Here is a 26,555-nt window from a genome sequence, read left to right on the forward strand (position 1 = left end):
CCACTATACTACAAGTCAGAAGGTCGCAGATTCGATTCACATTGAGGTTTTTCAATTTTTCAATTGACCTAATCCTTCCAGCCGCACTATGGCCGTGGTGTCGACTCAGCCTCTAACATAAATGAGTACTAAGAATGTCGCTGGGGGTTAAAAGACGACCAGCGCGTAAAGCTGACAGCCTCACCGACATCTGTGAACCGATTGTCTAGAAAATGTGAGAGCCTCGACGTCTCACAACCCTATGGGCCTCCATGGCCTGTTACAGGAATAGCTTTACCTTTTTCACCTTTTACGGCTAGTACTAGTATTAGACCTAAAATATGTGTGTGTACATCACACTCAGCATCTACCCTTGTGTCTAGGGCTCTACAGCCCTTTGTTTGGCCTTGGCTTATTTTTCAGGTTAATGATCCTCTACAGAGTCGGTAGGACTCCTAGGACGGTGGTCAGCCCGTCACGAGGCCGCTACCTACACATCCATGCGAGTGGGATTCGAACTCACGATCCCAGTGTTTGAGACGGCGAAAGAGTTTATGCCATAGACAGCGCGGCCACTGTGATCTGCTCTGCTTCTACATACGACTCCAAATTACTTAGATCAGTTTACAACATTACGTGCTTATGCTGCAACCGGCGTGGACGTGACGTACAACTAGACCTACAGCCATTTCACACGTAGTCTGACACTCCAGACAGGGACCTGCTTCTTGACAAGGCAAAAGAAGAGGAAGCTTGCCAGATTAGAAGTATTTGAAAGACTGCAAATACCTCTTTATCACAGCAACGTGCTGCAATTACGCTACCGCGAAAACACATTAAGTGATGTACCTTGTGCGGTGTTAGACACAACACTGTTTCATGGTAGCCTATATCTCTAGTGGGGCCCGCGGTATCGTGGTTGGTTGAGGCACTATACTTCAAACCGGAAGGTCGCGGATTAGATTCCCGATGAAGTTACTGGATTTTTAAATTGACCCAATCCTTCCAGCCGCACTGTGGCCCTCGCGTCGACTCAGTCTCTAACAGAAATGAATACCAGAAATCTTGCTGAGGTTAAAGGGCGGCCTGCGCGTAAGGCTGACAACCTCATCGCTATCTGTGAGTCAATTGTCTAGAAAATGTGGGAGCTTCAACGTCTCACTACCCCATGGGATTCCATGGCCTGTTACATGGATAGCTTTACCTTTTATTTACCTATATCTTAATTAAAAACTCTTTTACAGGCTACATATAAGCTCTAGAATTCTGGACGCTCAGTTTGGACGCTGACAATTCTACACTCCTCTGAGCAGGACCCGCCATAGTTTATATTCAAGGTATAATTTATTGTTTCAACCGAATAACTAATTGCATGGAACAGAGTCCTTCTTCAGAAACGACTAGTCGCTCAGATACTAAAGAAATTCGCCCACAGTTGATGGAATTCGAAGGTTCTTTATCAATTTCACAGGAGTCCATTATCTACCCATATCCTAAATCAGATCATTTCCTTTCAAACCCTAATCCTTCATGGTCCATTTTAATATTATTGCCTCATCTATTCTTAGATCTCCCAAGTAGTCTCTTTCTTTCAGGTCTGTACGTACAATTCTGTAGCAAATACACATTTATTTATTTCCATTCTTTCTGCATGCACTGTCCAACTCCTTATCTTTATTGGACAAACCTAATAGGCCTAACTTTTTGTGAAGGGTACGAATTATAAGGACCCTCATTAAGTAATTTTCACCTGCCCCACTCATCATTTCTTGTCTCTTACCAAATATTTTCCTCAGCATCTCTTTCTCAGGCAACTTCAATCTGTGTCCAAGTATAGTTATTAATTAAATAAGATGCATTCGCGTGATGAAGTGGCAATTCTCTGTGATTAATGTGACTGAACTAAGGTTCCGGTTGTCCAGATCAAATCACTTCCAGTTTCAAGGCAGAGATATAGGCCGAATGTTATTTTTTGTATAGGACGTAACACGTGGTTATTTTTTTTTTGACGTTCAAAAATTGTGTCCTACAAAACAGTCATATTTGTATCCAAGAATAAAAAATACGTTATCCTTTACTGAACTGAACCCAAGATTTTTATTCGCCTGTTTCGAATATGAGTATGCTGAATTTTGAATTTAAATTAATTAAATGAACTTAGGTTATTCTTGGCCTAATACGCTTACATTAAAAATGCCTTTGATATTCAATGGTATAAATTTCTGAAATTTCACTTGCACCTCATAACGCTTAATGAGTGAATAAATTTACATTAGTTATTCAATGATAAATCGGTCTACAAAACCGAAATTAACGGCCGTGGGGATTCGTTGCGCTGACCACGCAACACCTTTGTCCACTAAAGTCTGCACTAACATCGCCGACAAGCTGCGGTCGCTCGGTCGGTATAGTTCGCCTGAGCACTAAAACCACGGAATTCGTTTTTTTTTTATTCAATGATAAATATGACAATACGCAATAGCAGGTGGATAGCCCTCATTTTGAAAAGATTCGATCTGCGATTTTTCTCGCTACAACGAAACGTGTTAATTTTTTTACCTATTTTTCACTTAACGGACTTCTTTATGGCTACAACGGACAATTTATTTTAATAAGTTCAGCGATTTCTGCATCTAAACTAATGGAGTTTTGTTTTAGATTTACGAATTTTCATCTTACGAGAAGTGTTCATGTAACGACTTACCTTCCTGGACCGAAGGATGCCTGGGATACGGTTGGCCTTATGAAAGATGAATGGACAGTTTGATAGCGAAATTTTGTTAGTAAGGTGAAGAAACGTATGAAATATCTTGATCAGCTGAGTAAGTAAGCCACCAATTTTTTAAGGAAAATTTGACGCCATGGAGCAAATTAGCTATTTATGATATGGCTACTAGTTTAGGCCAGATCAGTGCAGGACCTCTAGACTTCGTCTATCTATAGATGTACAGTCCTTGTGGACCTTGGCCGCTTTTTCAGTTTCCTAATCCTATATACAGTCAGTAGGACACGGACGAGTAATCAGCCCGTCGCAAGGCCGCTACCTACACAGAGAACAAGACAAACACAGAATAAACGTACACTGACATCCATGCCTTGAGTGGGATTCAAACCCACGATCCCAGTGCTCGAGCGGGCAATATATTTTATGCCTTAAACCGCGCGGTCAATGTGATCTGTTCCTGTAGAATTTTTTCTCCCCCTTGGCACTACAACCCCAATTTGGGCCTTGGCCCACCTCCATGAAACTATCCGTTTCAATTCGGTTTATTACATCTTATACATTCGACAGGACTCCTTGGGTGAGCGATCAGCTCGTCTCAAGGCCTCTACCTGTACATATACACAGAAAAACGCACAGACACACACACGAAAACACTAAACATCCATGCTCTGAGTGGGATTCGATCCCATGATCCCGGCTTCCGAGCGAGCGAAAACAGTCCTGTATACTTTAGGCCTGTATACATGTTTTCATCTACATAATGAAAGCTGTCTAAAATGTATACATGGAATTAGAACCAGCAGCCCATTTCTGTAAAGGCCTCCTGTCAATTATATTGCTGGTTCTTTACAGTTCGTTTAATACGCTAATTCCAAAGAGTTCTTCAGTCCTCCACTCCTTATCTGACACGTCGATAGAGCTTGTCATATTTTTATACTGGCGACCTATTTCTTAGTCGTTACAAGCTTAATAATGATGTAAACTTGTACCTAGGCCTACAGGCGTTCATGCCTATATTTTTAACAAGATTAATATCAGAACATGATACTGTCTATTTTTAGTATGTTACAAGCTTATTCGAAGTTTTTATACATAAATCTTCCGGATTTCTTTTCTGCACCATCCATCACCAGATGCCATGGCTTTCTGTACTTCAACCTTCTTCACCTATACCTCCGTCCTCTTTAAATCCTTTCCCGCAACGTTTCCTTCAGGAGACTAAGACGATGACAAGTTGTCATTTCCAATCAATAACACACCCCGTGGCTCGCTTGATGGATGCGGGCAGCGCCAATCGCGGCAGAAATACGGTGCCGCCAAAAAGTGGGGTAAGATGAAAGAGGAAGAAAATGATAGATGTATGTACGGCAGGAGGAAAGGCGCGGCACATGGTCTGCACAGTCTGAACTGAAGTTGGAAGTTCTTTGGAAGTTGAGACAGGTTAGTGTTGGGATCAGGCGGCGCACTTCTACGAGTCAGCCCAACCTACGTTTCCTTTTTTCTTATTTTCTTACGAATTTGTAAGCAGCAGGCCTACTGGACACACACACGTGCTGTCACATGACGACTGAGAAGTGAAGGAACGGAACAAATAGACCGCACACTTTCCGCGGCAACAGAAACTGATGTACCGACAGAGGAAGTGGTTCCGTGTCCGGGTATAAGGAGGACCAACTGTATTTTGCATCGAAAGAGGTCCGTGTGGAGGAGCGTTCGAACACCTCCACTGTAGCGCTGTGAATCCCAGAAGGCGATGGAAAGGGAACCCAGTTCCTGGGGGCATAACTACGTCACGCTGTGGTCCTCCTGCTTGGGGGAGTCTCGAATGTGAGTAAAATGTGGTCATGAGCCCCGCGGGGGTCGGGCCTGGGAATGACTGCACTGGCGGGGACCAACAGCAATTGTAAACGACAGACCCATCCTCTCGTCAGAGACGATGTTACATAAGGACCATGAAAGCAAATGTTCAGTTGAACAGAAAAGCCGTTCGTGATTCACAAGGGGCTTGTCGCCAAGACGAACTGATTAACGGTAAACTGCCAGTAACTGATTCTGACTCTGCGTTGACAGATGTCCTGTATACATCTNGCGGTAAACTGCCAGTTGTAAAGTAACTGATTCTGACTCTGCGTTGACAGATGTCCTGTATACATCTTGAATAAATATTATTAATTGTAATAAAGTGACAAACAATGTATGGTGTTAATAGAGCACAAATGCCCTTATGTGGACACTGCATGAGTACGGGTAAACTCATACGAATTACGGCGAAACAAAAGTGGCACCTACTCAAAAAGACAGCCACTTCCTCTCGTCACTGAGGAGATCCAATTTCCAAACATATAAACGGACTAGGAACGAAGATAAATATTGGTCAGTTCTCCCGACTAGGCCCGAAATCTAGAAAGAGTATGCTGAAATTTACTGGACTGGAAGCCAAACAGTCGCAGGTCGGAATTGAGTAGTCTGGACTTCTCTTGTTAGCAGCCGTTACACGGCAACAATTAGTGACATATGAATTTATGTGTTCTGTATTTGTAGTGATCTATAGATTGTATAAATCAGTAAGACTGTTATAGTTATTTTTAGTCACGAGTTACAAGCGTCCAATAAAAGTAATTATAAATCTAATCTCTATGTCTATGGCACAGCCGGTAAGAACCAGATAATACGTAGAAGGGTGATGGCTCAAGCCAGTAGAGGGAGGTGGGTGGTTTTGCCTCTTTATCTCCCTCTTTGGCCCCTTTCATGTGGAGAAAAAACCGCCCCGTACCAGTTCCATAGGAGGCTAGAACTTCAGAAAGGATAGATGCGTAGAGTGGGAGGCAGAGAGGGAGGTTCTCGCCTCTGAGGAGAATAGAGCTAGCTCTGTTTTCCAGCTCTCAGACAAGTTACATCACTGAACGAGGTACTCGATCCAGCCATTCATAGTGCAAGCCTACAGCGCAGAAAAACACAAAAAAAAACTCAAAGAAACCAAACAAAGAATATGAAAATAGGCCTGCTTCTGAACCATGGAATATTACGTTTAAGTTTAAGCAGATAAAAAAAAGCCAAGAATTATTTTTTAAATTATTTCACATTTGTGCTAATCTCTGTTATTTTATAAGACTGGGAATCCATGTGTTTCATAATTAATGTGCAACGCATTTTGAAATTTTAAGCACTTCTAAATAACTTACGTGAAAATACAGATGGCATAGGCTTTTGAGGTTCCCACATTTTCTAGACAATCGGCTCATAGGTGGCGGTAAGGTTGTCAGTCTTACGCTCCGGCCGCCCTTTACCCCCAAGATTATTCCAAGAATATTTCTGGCACTCACATCTGTTAAGAGGCTGAGTCGACCCCAGGGCCATAGAGCGGCCGGAAGATTAGGTAAACTGAAAAAATCCACCTCATCTGGACTTGAACCTGCGACCTTCCGACTTGTAGCATAGTGCCTCAACCAACTACGCTACCGCGTGCCCCTTACAGTACAGATGTAGATGTACTCTTGTGTGGTATGATAAAAGGTAAATTTGTCCTTGCGCTTAACTAATTAAGCACTACGCCATGAAGGCGTATGGGCAGTGGCTGTATAGATCCATATTTTATTGGCCTAGGCACTAGCTGGAGGTGAGTGGTTAGCTTCACGTCCCGGCAGATTTACCCCTGGGTGGACCCCAGAGCCGCTATGGACGGCGGGGAGAGAACTTTTTACCCTACCGGAACTCGAACTCCGACCCTTATATCGTCCAACCCGTAGCCAGTCTCTGCTCCTTCTTAAATTGAGGTACCTTTTTTAATTCCTTGTTACAAAGTAAAAGAGCACAAAATTTTTCAAACACATGTTCAGAAATTACGCTGCAATTGATTCGGGGTATACTACCCTGGCTGCCGGTCACGGTAGCCGAGCGGTCTAAGGCATGAACTGTCTTCGCTCGCTCGGAAGCCGGGATCGTGGGTTCGGATGTTTCCTGTGAGGTACGAACTTAATTCTTATATATTATTCTTATACACTGCCGGTCACGGTAGCCGAGCGGTCTAAGGCATGCACTGTCTTCGCTCGCTCGGAAGCCGGGATCGTGGGTTCGAATCCCACTCAGAGCATGGATGTTTGTGTGTGTGATTTCTGTGTTTGTCTACAGGTAGAGGCCTTGCGACGAGCTGATCACCCGCCCAAGGAGTCCTACCATATGTGTAAGATCTAGTAAACCGAAGTGAAACGGAGAGTTTCATGAAGGTAGGCCTAGGCCCAAATTGGGGCTGTAGCGCCACAGGAAAAAATACTACCCTGGCTGGCCCCTGTATTTAGACAAAGACAGTGATAGCAGAGAGAGGAGGCGTTACCAGTTCTTCCCAGAACTGCTTTCCCTGCAGTCCCCTAGTCTTGTTCACGAGGGTGTGACTATAAATCTCCTTGGAGTTAAAGCAGAAGAAAATCTTTGTTCGGTTTCCAACATCTAATATTTGACATACCCTACAATAAACACTGCCAAACCGAGTGTAGCCGCCTCAAATTACTTTACACATAATTTATTACCTATGCACAAATCACAAATTAACAATCAATGAAAGGAAAATTATTCGACAGTTAGTGGACCTTATTTTACAATGACAATAGTATGTCAATGATTAAGGTTTCTCACGTGATTTAAGACCAAGGAATTGGTGCTGTGATCACGTAAACATAAGCAGACCGGCTAGTCCAGGCGAGACTGGTGATGCGTTGACGTAGGTTCTGACGCAAGAAAATAACTCAAAACATTTGCAGCTTTGAATTGTAAGGATTCCAGGTAAATAGAAAGGAAAAGCTTTCATAAAATAATACAGTTCTATTTTACTAAGACATAAACTGAAACATATTTAATACAAGTGTTGAATAATATTTTTTTTCGTTCTGTTCAATATTTATAAATAAATTATAACACAATTGATTAATAAAATGAATTTATTCTCCTTCTACATCTGAAAAAATCATCTATCTATCTATCTATCTATGGCTCTACGGCCCTTTCTTAGGCCTTGGCCGTTTTTCAGTTTCTTGACCTTTTACACAGTCGGTAGGACTCCTTGGACGGGGGATCAGCCCGTCGCAAAGCCGCTATCTACATATAGAACAACACAAATACAGAATAAACGCACACAGACATCCATGCTTCAAGTGGGATTCGAAACCACGATCCCAGTATTTGAACGGGCGAAGACAGTTCATGCCTTAGACCGCGCGGCCACTGTGATCGGCCTGAGAAACCCAGAGCAAAGTTGAAGTGCGTAATTAAGCACCACGCCACGAAGACGTGAAGCATAGTGGAGGTATTATCTCCTTGACCTTGACACTAGATGGAGGTGAGTTGTTAGCTTCACTCTCCCGCCGCTTTACCCTCTGGGAAAGTCTAAAAAGCCCTAATTTTTATTGACCTAAACTATTTAACGCCGGTCACAGTAGCCGAGCGGTCTAAGGCATGTACTGTCCTCGCTCGCTCGGAAGTCGGGATCGTGGGTTCCAATGCCACACAAGGCATGGCTGTTTGGTGTGTGTACGCGTTTGTTCCGTGTTTGCTTTGTCCTGTGTTCAAGTAGCCGTCTTGCGACGAGCTAATCACTCGTCCAAGGAGTCCTGCCGTCTGTAAAATGATCTTCAAACTGAGAAATCAGCATTGTGTTCCAAAGTGTGAGCGAGAGGAGAGAGAGAGAGATACTATTTAACAGCAACTTATGCTGGCTAAGGCAGTATTTGAACCCTTTCAACGGTTCCCCTACTTTGTAACGGTGTTTATGCCTACTCCACAGAATATCTGTTAACTGGAACTAAAATATTTATGAAGAAGTCTACTAGAATTTTGGCCGATTGTATGACACTTATACAAGCTGTTAAACTACAAAAACTACTTGCAGTTTTAAACCAATACACGTGCCTATTAATATAAACATATTTTTGCTTCTTGAAGCAAATTTCAATATTAGCCCGCGCCATAGCTCAAGCGGTTAGTCGCTGGCTTCCCACCGCGGAGGCCCGGGTTCGATCCCGGGTCTGGTCGAGTGGGATTTGTGGTGGACAAAGTGGCGCTGGGGAGGGTTTTCTCCGAGTACTTCGGTTTCCCTTACCAATCTTCATTCCACTAATTGCTCCACAGTCACCCTCACCTATCATCTGGGGCTGGTACAATAGGCCAGAAGTGGCCGCAGTACAAGGGACTTAGTCCCACCCCACTGGCAATAAGAAAAAGAATAGGGCGAACATTATATTGTACACGTAATATTGAAAATGAAGATTATGTCACATAACTAACGACGAAAAAGTGTGTTTTATTTGCTAAAATGGACGTAAAAGTAAATCGATAAAATACTGATAATTTTGACACTTACTTCAAGATGAAACTATGCTTTAAGTTTTCTATGAAGATCTTATCTTTGGTGTGATGTCAGTGCTGACACTGACCTTTACTCAGACCACAGCAAAAGTGTACGCTTTCCTCATTATAGAAATTTTTTTTGTGCATGATAGTAAAAATTGTTATGTAATTGTAAACAGTTTTAGCAAGAACCATTTAGACATCTCCTTCCTTTCCTCATTTATTTTCACCATTTTCAATCATGTCTCTTTTGTCTTCTGTTCTCCTGTACTATCAAATTAACTCCTTGAGGCTGAGTCCTTCTTCAGAAGCCACCAATCGTTCAGCTACTAAAAGAATTTCCCCATGTTCTATGGAACCCGAAATTTCATTACCATGTCCGAAAGAGTTCGCGACTCGTTCCTGTTCTAAACCAGATAAATCAAGAACATAACACTGCATTCTATTTCTCTAAGACTGATTTTAATATTATCATTCCACCTGAGTCTTCCTAGTCGTCTCTTTCCTTTTGACTTTCCCAACAAAATCCTATATGGAATCCGCTTCTCTCTTATACATGCTACATGCCCTGCCATTCTCATCTTCCTTGATTTGATCGTTCTAATTAATTTTGAAGAACTGTCCTATATCCTAATTTTTTCTTACAATATCTCTAAGTGTCTGCCTGTACTGTTTCTGAATATTTACATTTTACCAAGCCGCATCAAAACCAGTGTAAAAACATGAATGGCGTAAGCCCATTGACATAATTTTTTTTTTATTACTAGTGGGTTGGGACTAAGTTCCTTGTACTGCGGCCATTTCTGGCCTATTGTACCAGCCCCAGATGATAGCTGAGGGTGACTGGAGCAATTGGTGGAATGAAAATTGGCAGGGGAATCCGAAATACTCGGAAAAAACCTGCCTCAGCGTCACTTTTTCTACCACAAATCCCACTTGACCAGACCCGGAATCGAACCTGGGCTGCCGCGGTGGGAAGCCAGGGACTAATCGCTTGAGCTACGGCGCGGCCTTTAAGATGCTATTAATCTGTTCCGAAATCATCGAATTGTGTATAGATTACAGTTAGATGAGTTCACTAATAGAAGTATTGTCTGCTGGAAACTCTAGTAACCTACTGGGTTTACACGTACATTAAGTAATGTTAAGTTAAATTGTAAGACAGTTCTGTAATAGGTTTGGGTCTAAGAGGAGTTTATAAAATGGTTGTAGCTATTAATGCGACGGTTTCTTCAGTAATGGAAAGGCCACCAAAATCTTTTGAGTTAGCAGGCCTTCAACGCACGTTAATAGATCCCTCGAAGAAATGGCAAAAATTTATGTCAGTAGGTAATCACGGGGCTAGAGTAAAGGTTGTTTCTCTTTTGCAAAATAAAAAGAACATAAAATGTTCATGAAGCGAAAGACATTATTTTAACAACAATGAAAGATTTTACAGTATGTTTCCAATTTAACTGATATAATTTTAAAGAACTCAAACTTAAATTTACAGGCTATGATCTGATAATCCTAAGACGAAGAAACGTAGGCCTAACTTGAAAACACACTGTGTAGGCGTATAGGTTACAGGCTCTATTTTTGCTATTGCAGCAGTAAAAGCATAGAGCCTCAACGTGCCGTCCTTCCTGACCACGCACTTTTGCCAGAGTTTCGCAGAACAATTCGCCAGAGAGAACCTGCTGTACAGTGTTGGGCGATTATGTAAGAATATTGATGAGTGTGAGCTAGGGGGCTAACAGGTAGAGAGTTCTGGCCTCCAACAGAATATTTACAACTGTATCCCATGTGGGTAAAAATTATAATCTAATTAATAATATTCATCCGCATCAGTTTCGTAAGGTTTAGTTATTCCTCTCTGAACAAAGATGAAGCCTAATTATTTTTCCATGTATTTCTGTGATAACACTGTAACTTTTCGTGAATATACCGCCCAAAATCGCGCCACTAAATATAGTGAGAACAAAATTCCGGAAAAAAAAACAATAAAATTCAGGAAAAGTGAAAGCAACATAGCCCTATAAAAGCTTGACTATGCCGGACGTTAAACTATGTAACTTAATTTTGTAAGTAGGTTCTAAAGGGTGCTGACGATGGTGTGTAACACTCAGAATTACTGCGCTTTGGACATCGTACGGTATTCTAGAAACCAGAGAACACGACGTTTCGGAAACTGGATCTGTATCACTTCTCAGGTGAGGGGGAGATATCTACTCTGTTGGGTCCCTTAGGAAGAGCTAACCTCGATCACAGGTATCTCCTTCTCACCTGAGGAAGGAAACAGATCCAGATTTCGAAACGTTGCATTCCGTAGTTTCTAGAATACCGGACGACGAACGAAGACCGAAAACCCACTGATTCTGAGTACATTTCATAAACATGTGCATACGTTACAAGTATAATATCACATATCTGTATGTTTTCATATTTTTTAAGTCACTGTCAAAGCGTCTTCCAAGTAACTACCTATTAACCTAATGTAATATATACAGAGCGCCCTGTTCTGGGAAAACATCCCTCCAGCTACAGAGGGCCCGTCTGTAAATCTAGGCTTTGTTCATTACACATTATTTAACTTTCATACAACGCGAAACATTATCTGGAGGTGCCATGTTAGGTGGGTCCCTTGTCTCCACGGCATGGCGCGTCCTCAGGTCCGGGATGGAGGGTAGCTGCGAATATACTGAATAAACAGTCGCGGACAGCCAATAAGGGGTTGCCCTCCAGCTTGGAGGTTGGACATGGGGTTTAGATATGGACTGGATCCATCTGGCTCAGGATAGGGACCAGTGGAGGGCTCTAGTGAACACGGTAATGAACCTTAGGGTTCCATAAAACGCAGGGAAGTTCTTGAGTAGCTGCAGAATTGGTGGTTTCTCAAGAAGAGCTCAGCTTCATGAGTGAATGGATGAATTAGCTAGCGATGAGAAAACTTGGAAGTTATTACAAATACGGCTATTCAATTTTACAGTTGAAAAATAATTATGTTTTGAGCTTGTAACTTGTAAGGGAAAAAATTATAGTTACGTAGCTAGGCATCCGCTAACCATCCACGTTCTGAAGGCAATAATATGGTTTTTCGCATTTTCAGTAACTTTCTAAATTACCTAAAGTTGAAGGGTTATTTCGTAAAACAATATTATATGCAGACATTAAATTATATTTCAAGTTAAAATTAAATTATGTCCTAGTTTAGCATTTGTATAATTTTATTTATTACGAAGACTGGCTACGGGGCAGACGACCGAGGTATCGGAGTTCGAGTCCCGGTAGGTCAAGAATTTTCTTTTGTATACGTCGTCAATTCTGGGGTCAATCCAACCTCCTATCCCATGGTTACCGGGTGTTCTTTCCCCGGGGGTAAAGCGGCAGGGGCGTGAAGCTGACCATTCACCTCCAGCTAGTGCCGAAGTCAAGAAAATGTGGACCTATACATCGACTCCCCCATACGACTTCATGGCGTAGTGCTGAATGAATTAAGTACAGGAACAACTTTACTTTTATACACAGTCGGTAGGACTCCTTGGATTGGCATTAGCCCGTCGCAAGGCCGTTACCTACACACAGAACAACACAAAGACAGAATAAACTCACACAATACATACATCCATGCCTTAAGTGGGATTCGAACCCACGATCCGGGAGTTCGAGTGAGCGAAGACAGTTCATGTCTTAGTCGGCGCGGCCACTGTGATTAACAACTTTATTTTTTAAAAAGAAATATCCATTCTTTTCGGATTTTTACAATAGACCATTTCCTTTTAAATTCTATTAGAATGAAGCTTGCACAAAACGAAGGACCCATACTGTGCTACCAGTATCCTTATATCCATTCAGTCATCAAGCTCATTCACCCGCGTACCTACTAAATATTGCGAGTCGAAGTGGTACTCGGGTTCAGTTCTTTGCTTCAGCCGCTCACGCCGGTACGCCAGTCGCACTTCGGCCTGTTCACTGTAAGTATCGACCTTGGGGCTGTGACCGTGTGTGAGAGAAGATTCCTTCATGAAAAGCCATTACTTGTTCAGCTTGTCAAGAAATTATCGCCCTCTCATGGAGCCCGGTGCTTATTACCATATTCACAATAGCACTCCACTGGTCCCTATTTTGAGTCGAATAAAACCAGTCCACATCCTGGTATAATACTGTTTCAAGATCCATTTTTAGCCTACTTTCATTATTTTCAAAAAATAAAATACTGATATATTGGGTTTCTGGACTTTATCCATCGTCCTAGTTTTTAAGGTAACAAATAAAAACACGACGTTTCGGAAACTGGATCTGTTTCGGTCCTCAGGTGAAGGAAAAGGTAAACACCTATTCTGTTGGGTCCGTTAGCTAGCTAGCTCTTTCTAACGGACCCAACAGAATAAGTGTTCCCCTTTTCCTTCACCTGAGGACCGAAACAGATCCAGTTTCCGAAACGTTGTGTTTTTATTTGTTATCTTAAAAACTAGGACGATGGATAAAGTCCAGAAACCCAATATATCAGTGTGTTATACACCATCGTCAGAATCCTATAGTAAAAAATAAAATGTATCTAATGTGTCTTGTTGTCAGTGTGTCCGCGTATTTCCCCCAATTTCTTTCTTCTTCCTCTATGCTGTATCACGAGAAAGCACGCGATTAGGTATACCAAGAATTTCTTGTAATATTACAAACAAAAAACAAACAAACTCCGTAATTTTAGTCCGCAAGCGAGCTATATCGACCGAGAGACCGCTGATTGTCGGCGAAGTTTAGTGCCAACTATTACACTGTCATATATTTTAGGACTCTCTCAAAATCACTTCCATTTAGGCATTTAGACAAAAATTTTGTATGCATTTCTCATCTGTCCCATGTGTGTTACATACTTCATCCATCTGACCTTACCTTGTCTTATCACCCTAAAAATATTTTATAAATATAGGCCTACGAATTATAAAATTCCTCAATACACAGTTTTCTCAGCCGTCTTGTTACTTCAGCTTTTTAAACGGAAATGTTAGCACCTAGTTTCTAAACTACACGGTTTCTTAACCCACAGATAGAAAGTATGTACCTTCACAGCTGTGAAAATACAGTTAACATATTTTGCGAATGTAGGATTTTTACTGCTAAGGAGCCGGGATAGCTCAGTCGGTATAACGACTGGCTACGAGCTGGACGACCGATGGTTTGGAGTTTGAATTTCGGTAGGGGCAATAAATTTTTCTTCTCCATGACGTCCGGGCAGCGTCTGGGGCCCACCCAATCTCCAATCCAATGGTTACAGTGGGATTTTTCTGCGAGGTAAAACGGCCGGAGCATGATTCTGACCATTCAACTTCGACTAGTGCCGAGGTCAAGGAAATGTAGATCTATACATCAACTCTCCCATACGTCTTCATGGGGTAGTGTTTAATTAGTTAAGCATACACACAAATTTATAAATTTTAGGTTTTTACTACGACAGATAAACTCAAATAGACTGCCTGTGACAGAATGGGTTAAATGTTAGATCCAGTTTTCCCTAAGTGTCTTAAATATACATCTGCTTCATCAACTAAATAAAAGAAGAAAATTGGCTAAAGACAAAAAAGAATAAAACGGTACAGAAATAGCTGTACAGGATGAATACTTCTTAAACTCTAAAAAAGGGTTTCACGTCTAAAGTTAGCCACAGGCTAAAAACACATTCATCAATCAATACCAGCCAAATTGAAGATATAAATATTTAACGGTGGGTTACATGAATATTAAAATCTATCTACCTCACCACGTATATGGCTTACGTCTAAGGTAAGAGTTAGCCTACCGTGTGCTCAAATGTCTGATCCTCATCGTTAAAGAGAACACCATCGTCTCACTGAAATGAAAAATAAATTTAGGTCTCATGTCAGACTTTGATGTCAGGTGGGCACATCTCCGACTATTATTCTAAGCAAAGTGTAGCATAAAAACGCGTACAAATATTAAAAATGGTTTTATTAATGGAATAGTTTGAATTTGAAATCAGTAAATAAACAGAATAACAAACAGTAAGGTTTTTCGTGAATTGAATCTAGAAAGAAACTCACAGATTTTGCGAATGTGAAGAAGTGTTGTACTTGAAACGTAACCGGCAATGTAGGCTATAACATAAACATTGTAACGTGTATAGCAACTGCTAGGCAACTACTAGGCAACTACTCGGTAAACACATTCCCGCGAGAGACAACGCGCACGCCTCCGTAACAATAGAGGCTGTGTTTTCCGTGAGGTCCTTGCAAAGAGGTTATAAGGAAGTGTGCGGCAGTACACAACAGCAGTCGAGAGTGAAGAGTCGAGTTTCGAGACGTCAGCCTGCCGGGATATGAACTTGGAATTGAACTGAATCGAGCCTACGGAATTGTCTGTTGCAGAATACTAGCAAGAAAGGAATTAGTCTGCGAAAAGAAGACTCCATATGTGATTTGAAGTTACAGTGAGACCTATAAATCCGTTGCCAGGATACGACTAATGAAGAATGTTTCAGTATCGAGTTGGGAATGTATAAGGCGCAATAAATCCAATCGTCCAATCTAAAACCCCGTCTATAATCACTAATACCCTTGATAATATAAATGTCATTTTTTTAAGTAATCTACGTCCCTATTATTCTTTAACCGGCCGATTAATTGCTCTAAGCTGATTAACGTTTGGCGCTGGAGTAGCAAGCGGGTTTCTGCCTTGCAAGCCTACTACAGTAGTTACTCAAATAACATTCAAAATGTATAAAAGAAAGACTGAATCAAATTTTGTACTTTAGCATCCTGTTTCATTTGGCATTAAAAATTATTTTCAGTTTTGTTTAGCGTACAAAATGCAAAGGTATCCCATGAAACGAAAATACTAACACAATTTGTCATTACACACTATAGAGACAACATGTATGGCAGCGAAGGAGGAACGCCACTGGCCTCATTTAAAAACACTGTAAATATGAAAACAGGGACTACAGTAAAGCGGAAGGCACAGAGGTTCTCCCGAATTTTAACGCACCTGATGATGGCCGAGTAGGGCCGAAACATATAATGCAGTGACAAATTTAAAAAGATTTAATTTAAATCTTGATGCTGAATAAAATATCCACCATTTTGATAGGCTCTAAGGGAGATTATGATCTGTCACATAGGCCTGACTATGACGTAAGGAGCGACAAAGAACTACATCCTTTTGAATGGAGGCTAAAGCTCTATGTTAGAATTATTTCTTTCTGTTATCACTCCGGAAATTGCCTGGAAAGACAAAGAAAAATAAGAAAAGAATACCCAGATATAAAATACTCGTTTTCCTCGCTGAGATTCGAAAAAAATGATTCTTTCACTACAAAGCAACGGAAATAAAAGTGTTGTGTCACTGAGCCACGCATGCGCAGTAAATCTGGCTGCACTGCTGTAGGATCTATAGTTAAGAACAGATTGTGTCAGGCTTGGAGTTATGTTACTTGAATACCGCGGTGGCTCGGGTTCAAGGCCGGGTCAGCTCATGTGGGATTTGCGGTGGACAAAGTACTTCGGTTTCCCTTAACAATTCTAATTCCACCGACTGCTCCACAATCACCATCTATCATCTGGGGCTGGTACAATAGGCCATAGAGTGACTGCAGTGGACTCAGTCTCATCCCACGAGAAAAAAAATGCTATTTAATTACTAGAAGGGGGTAACATCCTCCTCATAATTTTCTCTAATCTTCCAGATGAAAGCCGAGACAGTGTTTTTAAATATGCCATGGTCTCTTCCTGCTTCATTGTTTCCAAATCACCAGAGATTATCATCACTTTTCGAAATGATTTGACGCTTCTTAACATCAGCATCTAACACAGTATCTTTAAATAACATGATTAAATAAAAGGTAAAACTATCCCTGTAAGAGGCCATGGAGGCCCCTAGGGTTGTGAGAAGTTGAGGCTCTCACATCTTCTAGAAAATCGGCTCACAGATGGCGGTAAGGTTGTCAGCCTTACACGCCGGCCGCCTTTTACCCACCAGGAAGATTCCTGGTACTCGTTTCTGTTAGAGGCTGAATCGACACCAGGGCCATAGAGGGCTGGAAGGATTAGGTATATTGAAGAAATCTACCTCATCGGAACTCGAAACCGCAAACCTTCCAACTTCTAGCATAGTGCCTCAACCAACTACGCTACGGCGTGCCCCCAACATGAATAAATACACACTAATAATAACTTATGTTTGTTTTGGGCTTAGGCTTGTAAGTAAAACAGTTAGTGATTAAATCAAACTGGCTTAATATAAGTCAATATTTTCCCCTGATTTGACTGTAACACTGAAATATATAAGCAGTTTGGCCTAAAGCAGACATAGGAATTTATATTTTTTTTATTGTAACAAGCTAAAAATAAAACATACGCGTTTGATCTGAACGCTCTTGCAGGGTTTATCGACGTGGTGCCGGTTGAAACACAGGTTGGTGCCCCCTCGTATAAGTAGCAGCTACTCCTTATGTTCAACGCACACGCAAGATACACGATATCTGACTTCTCTGCCTATCGTTAGAACAAAGAAGATGCGCCACGCCTTCCATAAATCATAAAATTACAATAGCATTTCATCTTCTAACGCGTGTTCTTTTCAAGAGGGAATTATGTGTTAACGAAAAAGACCCTAAGGGTGTTGGAGTAGGTCCTGGTTCGGAAAATAAAAAGCAATCTTAAAAGTTATGTTACAGGAAGAAAATATGGATTAGAATTTATAAAATTGATGTTAGCGTTGAGAGCCGTCTTCTTGGAGCTGCAGGTTCGAGCCCCGTTGGAATGTAAATATTCGTGTTTCTTAGGCATGTATCTCATCCACTGACTCACCCATGGAGCTGAGCACTTCTTGAGGAGGCGCCAATTGTGCAGCTACTCAAGCACTTCCCAGCATTTTGTGGAAACCGAAAGTTCATTACCGTGTTCACAAGAGCCCTTCAATGGTCCCTATATCTCACTATTCTGTTACCTACAACCATTACACCACTGCATTTGAGGTTCTCACGTTCTTGTCCACGAAGAATGGACTTAGTATATTCTAGAATGTGACACCAAGTTTTGGAGTAGACGTTTGTTGATGCTGCGGGAGAAGGTAATATTTCTATTTTCAGGGCCTAAGGAAAGGCCAAGCAAGCCGTCAGAGAGAAGGAAGCAGCTCTCTCATAAACTTCCGTAGACTTCTACCAGACTACACAGAGTAACATCCCAGAAGACCCTACTGTCTAACATTCGAAGAAAAGAAACTAATCCTATGAGAGGTTCCGGACCCTGAGAGCTATACCAGCGGTAGCGTAGCTACTGGCAGGGCCTCCCTTGCTGGACAGGTCAGACGAAGAGAGACACCAAAAACTGATGCCGGAAGCAGCGTCATCAGCAGCGACTTGAAGCACAGAGCAAATGATGCTCGAGATGGTTCAAGTTCGTATAGCAACAGGCGTGACCAGAGTGGTTTGAACGGCTGCTGTACTGCGATGTGGAAAGCAAATGGAAAAACTACCACATTATCACTTTTCCTGGATAGTCTCTTTCCAAAAACAGAAGATCGCATTAAGTGGAGGAACTGTTTTGGAAGAGACTGTGGACCTGTCGTCTGACAGATTACTGATGGATGAATGAGAGGTTCCAAGCTCTTAGATGTTCACGAAACCTCTACGTTTTAAGGACGCCAGAGTTTCCCTACCTTGTTCATAGGCGCCTTCCACTGGACCCTATCTGTCTGTATACTGGAGAAGTGTCAGCAAGGACTCCTTTCGAATTCAGTTTAGGGTTACTTGTAAGATAATATATAGAACTGAAACATGATCCTATGTGAGCCTAATGGAAGGGTATAAAACACTAAAAACAGAGATATTAAAGTCCAAATAGCCCTTTCATGAGGTGGTTTACAGATATAATGGGATGTAAGTTAAGAAAGCAATAATTTAAATTAATTAACATAAGTCAATGACATAAGAAATAATCCTGAAATGTTCCCATAAGAATGATATAATTTACAACGATGACAATATCTAAAAGTCTGTTTGTATTGGGTAATTTAAATACATAGACAGCATTTAAATTTTAATAAATATCTTCCGGGTTGCATGCCTTGTCAATTTAAAACATAAAATGCCATTCCGCAAAGGACAGTTTTATACATTCTTTTACTTTCTTCCATAGAATTGCTTGGGCGTTAAACAAAGACACGAATGCAAAAATTATGAAAGATTTGCAGGCAATAATATCAGGTAAAAAATAAACGAGGACCAACACTTCTATCAGGTGTTCCGTTGTTAAACATTTTTTGTTTCACTGTACTTCATAAATTCGATCTTTCTATGGGGCAAGAGGGGTCCCGGTAGTTTCAAGAAATTTCTCTTCTCCACGTCGTCAAGACCGGCTCTGAGGTCCACCCAACTTCCTTTCGAATGGGTACCGTGGGGTATTTCCTCGGGGGTAAAGCGGCCTGGGCATGAAGCTGATCACTCACCTTCATCTAGTACCGAGGTCAAGAAAATGTGGATCCCCTCCCCATGCGCCTTCATGTCGTAATGTTTACTTAGTTAGGCATAAGGACAACTTAACTTTTACCTATGGGCAAGATTCGAGCATCTAAACAAGACATCACCTCAATCCACGACACTACAAGATACAGCAGGAGGCCCGGTATTGTAGTGCTTATTGATTCCAGCTGAGAAACAACGTTGCACTTCATACCTCAGCCTCCCTTCAGTACTGCCTCACTATTGTCAATGTCAGGGTTGTACAACATTTCTGAACTGGAATCCTTATTTCTTTTAGAAGCCATGCCATATTGTATAAGAATATATTGGCGTATTTCAAAGTTCTATTGTCTAGAACATAACTCTGTGTAGTCCGTTGAGAATCAGTTGAAGTTTCGGAGGAACATATCACTTCCATTTTCAGGGTCGAAGAATATTGTAAGGAAGAAACCACAATGAAACAGGCAGCTACTTGCTTGGTCTATTCTTCGAGTCCAAAGAAGAAAGCGAGACACATTCTCCGAAACAAAGACCGACTTCCATCATATAACCGGGCGTTATAGAGCAGAAGACAGGTCTCTGCATAACTACGGCTCTGAGAAGATCAAATTGCCGTACTGTATGTGTACATAGGCTAGGTCCTGCGTCGTGACTGATCACGTATGTATGTCTACATGTGGCTTCCCACAATAATAACGTTTCAGGGAATAAATGAATATTTTATAAAATGTGCATGGACGCCAAACTACTGGAGGTCAGATTTCCTCCACAGTTTCAACTTTCTATCAGCCCTGATACAAATTACACGTTCTCGAAAACGCGTACGTTGGGAGCGACAATATTGGCGCGCAATATCCTAATCCGAAACGCTGTAAACTGATAAACTTTCGGGCGACCCAACTTTATTCAAAGCCTTTATATTTTTACGACAATAACATATCTACTTTACGAAAGACATGCTTAACTGTCCGATAGCTATAAATGACGAAATTTATAGTTTGACGCGAGAAATATAGTAGTATATCATAAACAAACAAAAACAACAACAAACTCCTTGGCTTGAGTCCGCCAGCGAACTATACCGACCGAGCGACCGCCGCTTGTTGGAGAATTTAGTGCCAACTTTAGCGGATAGAGGATGTCGTGTGGTCAGCCCAACGGATTCCCATGGCCGTTAATCTCGATTTTCTAGAAACATGTTTAAAAATATTGTATAAAATATTTTTACATGTTAAAAGCTACAAGCATACCGATCTAACAATCACTGATGTTACAGCTGAATACTATTACAGGTCTATCGGGAATACAACCTATAACTAGCAAACCAATCAATAATAATATTGTCTTTAGTGGATGTTTGTTCTGATGAACAACGGAAAAACTAGTATGCCTATTGTCACTGCTTGCTTAATGTGCACCAGAAATGCAACAGGCTCCTCAAAGTCGCCACTTTTTTGGACCATCTTAGACAAAATTTTGGAACTTGTCGTTACGGGTTAGTAATGCAGTACCATGCAAGAAATCTTCAAATGCCGTGTATAAGAATATAACGTTTCCCTTTGCTACAATATTAACATGCGTCATGGCATTTCATATTCATTTTTGTATTCTATAGAAGCAGATCAGATCTATGTAACCTAGGGTTATTAAACATGACCTTGAACTTTATTTTTGAGTTCAGAACTGATAAGAATGTAATTTATAAATGTAAAAACATTGTGAAATTAAGGAATTTCTTTATCGTTTAAAGTACATGAATTCATGTTGCCATTTCACATTAATTTTTCAAGTACTTTATGTTTTTATTTTCCCTGTATAAATGAGCCTGTATAAATCTATTAATTTCACGGTCGAGTTAAATTAAGTAGCTTCAGTCTAAGTTCGTAGGATACTTAAGACCCTTTTCTAATACTAAGCACTTCTGTCAGTCTACATAGAAGCTTATATTCCCAGAAGTATACAGGAATGCGCATACATGAACTTAATGTTCATCCACTTCGCTCCAGCATTGGAGCTGATCAGCTCGTCGCAAGGCCTCTACCTAAACACAGGACAACACAAACAGAATAAACGCATACACACACAGAACATCCATGGTTTGTGTGGGATTCGAACCCACGATCCCGGCTTCCGAGCGAGGGAAGACAGTACATGCTTTAGACCGCTCGGCTATCGTGACCGGCAATTTAATATTCATCCCATTGAATTTTCCAAGTAAAATTCAATTGGCATAGAATTTAAATGTTTATTTTACTTTAAGATGTCACTTTTCCCCATTCAGTCCTATTAGGGAAGTATGAGCAAAATAAAGCATTCCTTTTGATTTTAAGAGGTCTTAATACCTTCAGACCTAGAAGAGTTAAATAATTAATGGGACCTCTGGGAACACTGTGAGTTCAGAAGTGCGTTCAGGATCCGTAAGAGCTTCATGAAATTTGTAACAGTTTATATACCATTTGGAGCCACTTCAGCGTAATGCATTATTTAAACTTCATCAGAAGCAGGACCCTAATTAGACGCCTGCATGAAGGTAATTAATGAAAGAATAATAAAACATAATAACAGGAAACAAGTTTACTTGCAGGCCCCTGTATGAATGATGTGACGCACTTGATTCGTTTTATCCGAGATGTGGATAGAAATTACATGAAATGAGCACAGGCCTTCTTCAACAGGAATTCTGGATTATGCGTCACTTGTCAAAACAACGCTGGTCCTAATTAAAAATACTTTAATTTTTGCTGCAGTTACTCTAAAGTTTTATTTTGATGAATATTTAAATAGCCTAGTGTTTAGGCATGTAACTTGTGGAACAGCTGATACGAAACGAAATGTTTCATGTGCGAGGTGGAGGTCCATAGGATTGTGAGACGTCGAGGCTCCTACATTTTCTAGATAATCGCCTCACAAATGGCGGCGAGGTTTTCAGCCTTACGCACCGGCCGCCCTTTATCCCCAGGAAGATTCCTGGTACTCATTTCTGTTAGAGGCTGAGTCGACCCAAAGGCCATAGTGCGGCTGGAACGATTAGGTCAGTTGAAAAATTCAATAGCCTCATCGGGAATGAAACCCGCTACCTTCCGGCTTGTAGCATAGTGCCTCAACTAACTACACTACCGCGTGCCCCGGCATTTCAATACGTTGCACCCATGTTCCAAAGGTGGCTGGGAGTAACTTTCATCAGTGAAACGTTAAATTCGAACTACCTTATTAATGTTATTATTCTATAGTTACTTTCAATGTTAACGTTTATTTTTAGTCTAATTTCCTTATTTTCAAAAATAAATAAAATAGGCTTACGCGATTTCCATACTGTCTGTGTGTCTGTGTATCCCCTCTATTAACTTTCGAATGCCTGAAACAATCTTCATGGAACTAGTTATGTATGTCATGGTACTTGAGCCCATCTCAACTGCGTACTCCATGAATCGCTTCCATCAGTGTGTGCCTATATGTGTATCCGCCTTCACTGCTAGGAAACGGTTCTCTAAAATCATTATCGCGGCAACGAATGCCCAAGCAAAAATAGAAGAATCTCGACGACAATTGGCGCTACAAGTTCAGTTGTCGGTAGGAGACAGCCACGGGAAGTTCGTAGTCGAAGAAGAATTAGAAGTCAGCCCGTGAAGACTTAGCGTGGCTGTAGTGCAGTGATATCTTGAGTGTGATAGTTATATAGTTCCTGTGTTAAAATCCGTTGCCAGGAAACGGATAGGGAAAATCTTGTAGAGGAATAGCCATTGTTGAGATCTGTTACCTAGCAACGACTAATGTAAGCAGGCGTTGAAGATGTTGTTTATGTGTTATAGTTAACGTAATCCTTGGAGTGTTATAATTAATTGTAGTTACGACTTGCGAATATCCAATAAATCGATTCGGCAATCGAAACCCGCGTTATTAGTCACTAATACAGATGACAACATACCGTATTTACGCATGTATAGGCCGCACATTTTTTGCCAAAAATTCAAGAGGAAAACTGGGGTGCGGCTTATATTCGAAATATTCGAAATCACACTTAATTTAAAAAAAAAATATATTCATAATTAGTAATACAGGATGTTCTACTCCTGAAATAATATTCCAAGAAAATTATTTTTTCTATAATTTCTGTCTGAAAATTGTGCTGCGGCCTATACATACGTAAATACGATATTATTTTAAACAGGACTAGTATATACTAGTGGCCGCGCTGTCTATGACATGAACTGTCTTCGCCCGCTCGAACACTATGGTCGTTGGTTCGAATCCCAGTCGAGACATGAATATCTGTGTGCGTTTATTCTGTGTATAGGTAACAGCCTTGCGACGGGCTGATCCCCCGACCAAGGAGTCCTACCAATTCTATGTAAAATTACGAGACTGAAGAAGCAGCCAGGGTCCAATAAAGGGCTGTAAAGCCATTATAGCAGTTTATCGAAATATTACTGTTTCCCTTAGACTTGAAAAAGTAATACTTTCTACTTTACGACACACAAATATGTAGCTCCATTATGTTATAAATATAAATTAACACTGTGTTCTTTATGAGAAATGGAATAATTTACAGGACTTATTCGTCGCAAACAGCTGTGAACAATATCGAATGTATGTCTCAAGTAATTACAGACGTGTCAATTACTGAGTTCCATTGACTACGAGGACCTGAAGATCCTGACTCGTCCTGAAGTTTTCTTTTTCAAGCAGGTACTTGGAAGGAATAGGTGCAGACTTAGATAGGATGCTAAAATGAAAATGTCTCGCAAAGAATTAAGGTCTGAGGATGTGAACTGGATTCATTTGGCTTAAGACAGGAAATGTGGCCAGATTTTGAAAACAAGGTAATTGTACTAGGAATTCTATAAAATGAGGGCATTTCTTGGCCATAACTATCGAATTATAATTATTATGATGTGTCAATGCTTACTAAAATATTTATAAATTTATTTAACTTCGGTGGACGCTTTCTAAAACTACATCTTTAAATATTTTCCTTTACAACCTCCCTTTCACTGACCGTGTGGCCTAATGGATAAGGCGTCGGACTTCGGATCCGAAGATTGCAGGTTCGAGTCCTGTCACGGTCGAAGATATTTTTTATTCTTTCTACAGGTCTCTTTGATAATGAGTAGACAGGAAGATGAAAATGCATATAATATCTTACCCCCTACTCATATATATATATATATAAGATACGATCTTGTAATCCGAGTGGCACCCGGAAATGAACTCAAACATGTACTCTTAACAAGATGTTTGCCTTGTCTGTACGTCGTTGTTGAACAGGGATGGGTAAACTTTAAATCAGTGGGATAATTTTGAACAAGGAAAATGTATACCTGAAATATTTGTAATCAGTTACGAGAGCTGTCCCATTCTTCATGAACAGATTGGGTACATACTCAGCCATTAATTTAAACCTGAGGAAGGAATCGAGCCATGGGAACAAGGTCGCTACTCGAGCCACTCTATTACCTGAGCCCCGGGGAATCTACTTGTATAATAACATTTATGAACACTGTAAACCTGATCAATTGCGTGACATAGGCTTATCTTCTTTCTCGGTACGACAATCGAAATTAGGTTCGAGTGTTCAACAGAAATGGAAACCGTTAAAGCTAACCGTGGAACACACAAGCCTACTTAATTTCGTGTAAATTTTAAATGTGGTTTGTCGTGAAATATGCATAGTAGGAAAAGTGGTAGTTTGTCCTACTATAAATATAACAGCCCTATTATCGTGTGTGCGAAGCGGAGATCTAACATCTAACAGCCCTATTATCGTGTGTGCGAAGCGAAGATCTAACATCTAACAGCCCTATTATCGTGTGTGCGAAGCGAAGATCTAACATCTAACAGCCCTATTATCGTGTGTGCGAAGCGAAGATCTAACATCTAACAGCCTATATGCATCGCATTAATTTTTTTTTTCCAATCTGCATAAAGCACACCTTCAGGGAGAAGAAGAATGCATATAGGATTCTTATGAGAAAGCCGGAAGGAAATAGACTAGTAGGAAGACCTAGACGTAGGTGACAGAATAATATTAAAATGTATCTTAGAGAGATAGAATGGAATGATATGGATTGGATTGAGCTGGTTCTAGATAGGGACCTGTGGAGGGCCCTTGTGAACACGGGAATGGACCTTTGGAGTCCATAAAATGTTGGGAAACTACTGAATAACTCAGGCACTAGTGGCTCCTCAAGAAGTGTTCAGCAACATGGAGTTAGTTAATTAGAGTGCAGCCTATCTCAAATTGTGATAAGTGTTTAAAACAAAAATAATAGAACTCGTTAAGAAAATTCGACATTAAATCTTTAGCTTTAGGCATAATTTAATATTTTTCAACAACAAAAAAATCGTGTTAAATTCCTATGACTTCAGAACATTAACAGTTTTACCCAGTAATTAACTATGGTTATAGTCTGGTAACAACAGACGAATGAAAATGCCGGCCACCCGTCCATCTACATGCCCATAAAGCGGCCCTACTGACAATTCCTTCCGCTCACTAGCTCATTCTGCTGGCAGCTGTAAATTTACTCTTCTACAGGAATCGTGGCAAATGAAAATGGTTTCAGATTAATACCAATACACAAGCCAAAAAGAAAAGATTCATGATGGAAGCTATATATTATATGCACGTTAACGTCACATGATTCTATTTCGAGCGATAGGTCAGAAGGAAACACTATTACAAACATTCATAAAATTCTAACTGACGTTAACCAATATTAGCAGAGCGCACGTGGGGAGAGAAATAAATGAACCATTTTGCAGCAGTGCTTAAAACAGACGCGGCATCTGTCATTTTCAGTATCATCAATTGTTATCGGGGAAATTTAATTTAGCGCGATTTTTTACTCACATTTCAAAAAGTTAAACTTTTCGGATTCTTGCCAAACCGGAAGTGAATATTCGAGTTTCATAAACGGAGTGGCTATCTTGACTTGCTGAGGCTCAAGATCCAGGCCTACTGAAAGTACAATAGACATGTTGTAGCCTTCAATGGAAAATATTAGTCCATAATTTGAGCCATAGCACAAGCGGTTAGTCGCTGGCTTCCCACCGTGGCTGCCC

General features: G+C 40.8%; 1 protein-coding gene and 1 non-coding gene across 3 annotated transcripts in view; one reads left to right on the plus strand and one right to left on the minus strand.

The window, feature by feature from the left end:
* LOC111863322 (homeobox protein homothorax) overlaps positions 1-26,555 on the minus strand; it is a 1,160,896-nt gene that overhangs the window by 815,074 nt on the left and 319,267 nt on the right. The gene's annotated exons all lie outside the window — the stretch shown is intronic.
* Trnar-ucg lies at positions 24,487-24,559 on the plus strand. Its single transcript has one exon. It is a non-coding gene; the product is annotated as a tRNA-Arg (tRNA).

Source organism: Cryptotermes secundus, unplaced genomic scaffold (assembly GCF_002891405.2).
Source record: "Cryptotermes secundus unplaced genomic scaffold, Csec_1.0 scaffold159, whole genome shotgun sequence".
Classification (NCBI taxonomy): Eukaryota; Metazoa; Arthropoda; class Insecta; order Blattodea; family Kalotermitidae; genus Cryptotermes; species Cryptotermes secundus.